This window comes from Chionomys nivalis, chromosome 2 (genome assembly GCF_950005125.1).
Source record: "Chionomys nivalis chromosome 2, mChiNiv1.1, whole genome shotgun sequence".
In the NCBI taxonomy this organism is placed as follows: domain Eukaryota; kingdom Metazoa; phylum Chordata; class Mammalia; order Rodentia; family Cricetidae; genus Chionomys; species Chionomys nivalis.
This window is the reverse complement of record NC_080087.1, coordinates 106574742-106581513: the sequence shown is the minus strand read 5'-3', so window position 1 is coordinate 106581513 and position 6772 is coordinate 106574742.

Below are 6772 nucleotides of genomic sequence, written 5' to 3'. Positions count from 1 at the left end.
TTCTCGTCACTGACAACAGCTGTGCACCATGCCATGTGTCATCACGCACAGCTATCCTGATGGGCAGGTGCAGGTCTGCTCCCGCCTCTTCCAGAGGCGCACAGGGCACACAGGGAGTGTCTGCCTTGCTTCTTAGTTTCTGGCACCAAGCCTCCAGCCTGGGTGTCGACTCTTGTTACAAAGCTCTCTCTCTCTTTTTTTTTCTTGAGGAGTTCTCTTCAGATGCCCTGCCTCAGTTTCCCTGCCTCCCTTAGCACTGATGGAAACATATATCTTGCATCCATCTGAGGGCAGAGGTGATACCATTGGATGATATATCTCCCTACTTCTGTGTCAGACTCTTGAAACTCAGGGCTCCTTCCACATGCCAGCCCTAGACAACACACTGATTTCTCCCTGCATCCTAGACACCTTCTTCCTCTGCCACTTTAAGGCCCCAAGGCCAGTCTGGTTATAGGGAAGAAAACAAACTCTAGGCGCTTCTGTAAACACACAGGAAGTGCTTGCCTGTGATACCCAGAGGGTAGGACGAGTACCAGGAGGGATCCTGGGTAGCTTGCATGATAAGGGTACTTGGTTCAACCTTTGTCTGTGACAAGTAGACCCAGGAAGCAGCAGGCTCATGCACTCACTGACCCCAGCGTGCAAGCAGGTAGCAAAGTGTCTCTTCACTTGTCCCCCTTTTCTGATCCAGCAGGAGAGCCTCTGCGATGCCAAGTGAAGGACTTGCCATGGCAAAATGTGCCTTGGGCTGCGGAGAATGATGGCCTCTCATCTCCAGTGTCAGCCAGCTCTGACTCATACTGCAGTCTAGACCTCCCAAGACCTGATTCTGCTGGGCTCTGTTTCCTTCGTTGTCTGATCTTGCAGTTGGCACCTTTGAAGAATGGCCCCAGCGGACCCCACTGGCTAGTAGCTCTACCCTGGCCCAGGGAGGTCACAGCCACAGTTAGGGTTGGGGTTGGAGGGGTCCCCATCTCCCATCATGCTGCTGGTCCTACTCCTGACTGGTTAGGTGCTGTTCCGCCTGCTCAGACCTTGCAGTCTTTCTTCACATCTGCAGATTTGCAGTTGAAACCTGGTTCACCCCTCTCCTAATACACGCGCCCATGCAATCTTGCAACTCTCTGCCTGGGTCTGCTGTCTCAGACCCAATTCAGAGTTTTGACACTTGTCTGCCACAGACCCTGGCATTTCTCAGGGCAGAATGAAGAGTGTCTTTTAGAATGTAAATTCGCATTGTGAGTCCCTGAAAGGAGATGTAGCAGTGGGGGAGGACCTCCCTGCCAGGTCAAAGGCCCAGGACTTGCCAGTGTGTCCTTGGGATTGTGTTCAAAGGCCACAGGGGAACAGGCACTGGGGACAGAGAAAAGACTGTTATTTATCTGGAGCTCATTAATTGGCTGGGGAAATTTTGAGAAAAGTGGCGAAGGTGGAGCAAAGGGACCTGTCAGCAAGCCCCTTTAAGATGTGCTTCCTCCCAGCCTTCCTCCCTCTCTCTGATCACAGGGAGTGTGTGTGTGTGGGGGGGGGATGGGCAGGGGACGTTTTATGTGGAAAACAGTGAGCACGAGCTTTAGCTGATAGCTACAAACTTTGAATGAAATGAGCACACACAGGGGTAGTGGTGGTAGTCACGTGAGGAGTATATTCGTTTACCTAGGTGTGTTTGCAGGGATGCCCGAGTTAACACACATCAGGCGGTCACCAAAGGGACACAGCCAGGGATGGCCACCAGAGTCAGGACTCACAGGTTACCACAAAGTTCAGGAGACCCAGGCTGGCCATATCTAAAGGAAACACTGGCTAGTTTTAGCGTGTTTATACTTAGTACCCTTTAAAAGGAACTACAATTTTGCTAATAGTTGATGGAGAGGTTGGGAAAGTAGAGTCAGAAAAAGAGAGAATGGACAGGGTGCCAGGGGTCCCAGGCTGAGCTTGGAACAAGCAAAGTGAGTGTTTTAGAGATGAGATAGAGACGAGCCTAGCTGGAACTCAGGAAGGGCACTCCTCATGCTGTGGAAGGGGTCAGGAACACATCTGCTGGCCGGCCCACAGCATCACTGGTGCACAAAGATTCCAGCCCAGAGGGGTACACAGCTAAGTGCTGCGGCAGCAGCTTAGAACAGTCATGCAGGCTTGTGGGGCTGAGGGCTGCTTGGCTGGCATTTGATGCAGGAAAGAAATTGGGAAAATAAAGCCTTCAAGGGACAAAGTGCTTTATTAGGTGATGTGTTCATGGATCCACCCCACCTGTTAAGTAAGCATCAGGGGACATTTGCCTTGCATTGTTATTCCGCCATCCTCTCCAAGTGTGGCTTTGTTCAGAACCTGCTTCACACCTGCAACTGTGTCACAGTTATCTAGGGTCCCAGACAGAAGGTCACAGATACAGACCCCCGCAGAGAGCCCCCACAGCCCACCCCTGTGGATCTCGACCTTTCTCTATTCTGGAAAACAAGTAGTCCCTGATGTTGAGGGTTATTACTCCTTTATGCATGTCACACGAATAACTGTAGCAGGAAGCATGGTTCAGCCAGGGCCGATAGATCAGAAGAGGCCCTGGGTGGACCCTCGAGGGTGATGAGTTCTGAGCAGGAAGGGTCAGGGCAGCAGGGACAAAAAGGTGCTTAGACTGAAGAGGGCCAGTCAGTGGGAGACAGACAGTAAGCCTGGTGATGGGATCCCGCAAACAGTGGCTGCCATTTCTGAGGGATTGGGGTGTATCTCGGCGATGGATTGCTTGCCCGGCATATGTGAGGCCTTGGGTTCTGTTCCTAACATATCCACATCAGCAACTCAAAAGACAGTAACAAGAAAGGAGGCAGGAGGAACTAACTAGCAAAAGGACTGGAAAGAAAGAGGGATTCCCAGATTCAGAGCAGACAGACCCCAAGGCTGAGACACACGCAGAAGACTCATTCAGGAATAAGGTACAGATGGTATCTAGAAGGCAGGGCTCCTAGGATGGCAGGGACCATCTTATAGAGCTGGGGGAGAATCTTAGATGAGACATCTCTCTGCAGGGAAACTGAGGCTACCTGACCTCTGAAACCTGGCACTGGAGAAGTCCCATCTACAGTGGAAGCCCACAGGGCCACTGTGCCCAGCATGGAGGCAAGACTTCTTTCCCACATCCATCCCTGGTACATTCTCCTGACCTGCATAAGAACACCATCCTCAGCTGGCACAGTGAGAATGCTCCGTGACCCACATCTTGTCCACAGGACCAACCTGAGACACAAAGGCTTTTGTAGCCAGGTTGCAGTGAGATCTTAGACATCTTGGGAGAGTTTCATATAATGGCAGCTTTGGAAATGATATCCTTCATTGTCAAAACCCTCTGGCCCCTCCACTGAAGGCGTGAATCCCACAGCCTCGCACCTCAATCAAACAGTTGCCAAGCTTGTGGTGGGGTGTCCTATCTATAGGCTGCTTCCCTCTGGATGGTTGAGAAGTAGGTCTTGGAACTGAGCCGGCTTCCTGGGCCAGATCTGGTCCTGAACACACCAGCTTTGTCCCCCAGCGGCCCTTCTGATCTATCGATGTTTTCACTCTGCTTCTTCCCCAGTCCTCCTATACCCTATCAACTGTACACACGTTCCAATTTTGTTGTTATTTAGATGCTTCTGGGGACCAAAGAGCATGGGCAGGTCTCACTGACAGAAACCAGGCATGCTCAGGTGTGATGAAGACCCTCAAAACCCTGCTCCAGGGGTGCCAACAGAGGGGGTTAGGTCATCTTCTGGCATGTCACTCAGGGCTTGCTTTGCCTCTTTGACCCCAGCAGTTGATGTATCTAAGGGAGTGATTGCTTGTGTGACTGTCTATACCAGAAATGGGGCTTTGCTAGCTCTTTCTGTACCTGGCAACAGAGCCCCCCATCAACTGCCTGCAGCCCCGATTCCAGCCTGAGAGGATAAAGAGACTTAAGAGAAGTAGTGAATTTTCCAGAATGGACTTGACTGTGACAAAATGCTTGACAGGGATGGTGTGAAGGGCAGCATGATTGATTGACTGATGGATTGATTAATTGACTGACTGATTTATACTTCCTTGAGGGGAAAAAAGACACTAAAAGCATTGAGACACTGGTGTCATTGGCCAATGAACTTGAACTCAATGAATGAAGATGCTGCACGGTACCTGTTTGAAAAAGATACTGTCAGGGACTAACCATCATGGCCAACCTGGGAACTCACAGTGGATTCCACAGACAGTTACAGAGGCGTGGAGGCACCAAGAGAGACTGAAAATTGAAGGTAAATGGTGAGAGACTTTGCTTGCCTAGTAACTTTCATAACTATGTGTATGAAGGTCCTTTTTCTCTTGGGTAGCCACGGTAGAGAAGGCTGGGAAATCACTTCAGGTGAGATGCAGTGAAGTTGAGCTAATTCCCACCAAGAGCCCAGAGCTCGCTCTTTGCAGACGTTAACTGGTTCTCTTTTGGCTTTACTGAGTTTTTGTTGACTAAGGGGTTGCTTGGTTTGGCTTATGGTTCAGGAGCCCCAACACATGCCGACAGGGAGTGTGTGACAGAAAGCAGCTCCAATCATGGTGGACCTGAAGGAGGGAACAAGAATGCCCACACCTCCTCCTGTTTCGCCTTTTATCACGTCCCCGCCCCTATGAATGGTGTCACACGCGTTGGAGTTTCATATGCCCAGGTGTTCTTTTTTTTTTTTCTTTTTTTTTTTTTTTGTTTTTTGAGACAGGGTTTCTCTGTGGTTTTGGAGCCTGTCCTGGAACTAGCTCTGTAGACCAGGCTGGTCTCGAACTCACAGAGATCCGCCTGCCTCTGCCTCCCAAGTGCTGGGATTAAAGGCGTGCGCCACCACCGCCCGGCCCAGGTGTTCTTTATCAGTCTCCTAAGCAGCCCGCAATCCAGTAAGTGCAACATCAACACTAACCATCAGGAACAGAGATGATGGGATAGTGACACCATTGGGGTCCCTGTCCTGTTCTTCCTGAGGCCAGCTAAGGGAATACTTTGTATCCACTGGCTTTTACGTAGCATCATCGCTAAGCTCCTTGAAGAGACAGATTTCAGGGCAGGATAGAGAAAGCAGAAGATGGGAACGGACCAACTCTTTAGCTGGACAACAATTAACTATCCAAAGAATGATGGGAATATATTAAAAAGATAGAAGACAGCTCCTCTTTGCTGAGGGAATACAGAGATGAGCGGCAAAAATAAATATCGAGAGTAGTGTATTATAATTCAACAACTAAAGCAGGAAACCACATGCTGGGCAGTGGGGGTACACGCCTTTAATCCCAGCACTCGGGAGGCAGAGGCAGGTGGATCTCTGTGAGTTCGAGGACAGCCTGGTCTACAGAGTGAGTTCAAGGATGGCCAGGACTGTTATACAGAGAAACCTGATCTCTGGAAAACAGAAACAAACAAACAAACAAACAAAAACCCTCAGAAAACCACATGTCAATAAACAAATGAATAAATTGAACGTTTACGAAAGAATGAGATATTTAAAGTGTGTTCTAGTTAGGGAAAAAGAGAAAAGGTGAGGAAACCCCTTAAAAGATCAAAGAAAAGAGCATCTGAATGAGAACAAGTTGACATTGTTCATGCTTGTTGGACTAGCAAGAAAAGTTAGTTCCAGGACAGGCTCCAAAGCTACAGAAAAACCCTGTCTCGAAAAACCAAACCAAACACCCCAGTACGGGAACTGGAGAGATGGCTCAGAGGCTAGGGACACTTGCTGCTCTTCCAGAGGTCCTGAGTTCAGTTTCTGACACCCATGTCAAGTAGTACCCGCCTTTTTCTGGCCTCTGCAGGCACTTCTCACCATGCATGTGCAAACACACACATGTGCACACATTAAACAAAACAACAATCAAAACCCTCCCAAACTCCAGTGGGGCTTGGTAGCTTGAGGTGGTGGGTGCTGTCATTTGCTGCTGCCGCTGGTGACCGAACAAGGAGGACATTCCTGCAGGTGAGAAACAGCACGTAAGAATGGAAAGGCATTGGGTTGCCAGGACAAATGTCCTTTCTTCTTTACCAGAAACGTTTCTGTAGGTTTGTGGTGACTTTGAGATGAAAAGGAAGACCAAAAGGAAAGGGGAAGCAATGTCTTCCTGACTCAGTTTACCTCTCTGTTGACTCAGGGCATGTCAAACATAAATGAAAAGGGAAAGGTTTAGTTCTACCAGCATGTAGCTCAAATCGCTGAAGGATCAGCTAAGGCATGCGTTCTTGGCTGGCCTTCAGAGTCTGGGTATTTTTAAACTGAATTGCTTTAACTGTTTTGAAGCTAATATCTATCCATTGTAGTTTCAAGGATTTGAAATCGCAAGGCTTTAGAAGGGTGTCCAAGTTGGGAAAATGAGCCTCAGGTCTGACCCAAGGAATTCGGTATCTCATTAGGCTTTCCAAGCTTTGAGACATTCTCAGGGCGGAAGTTTCTAGCCTCTTTGATAACAGGAGACTGTGTCAATCTTCACATCGAGGAAGGAGCAAGGAAAAGGGTGCTTAGCGCCAAAGGTTCAAGAACTTGGCCCCTCCATCTGCTTAAAGACAGCTGGGCATGAAAAATTCCAAATGTAAGAGGCAATGTCTAAGAAATAAAAGTGTGTATGCACATGTATGTGTGTGCACAAGTATGTGTGTGCAGCTGTGTACAAATGTCCTCTGGTATTACTCTCTTCCTTATTTCCTTGAGAAAGGGTCTTTCAATGAACCTGGAGCTTATCAGTTTTTATGTGTGTGTGTGTGTGTGTGTGTGTGTGTGTGTGTTTATCCACTCTTCCC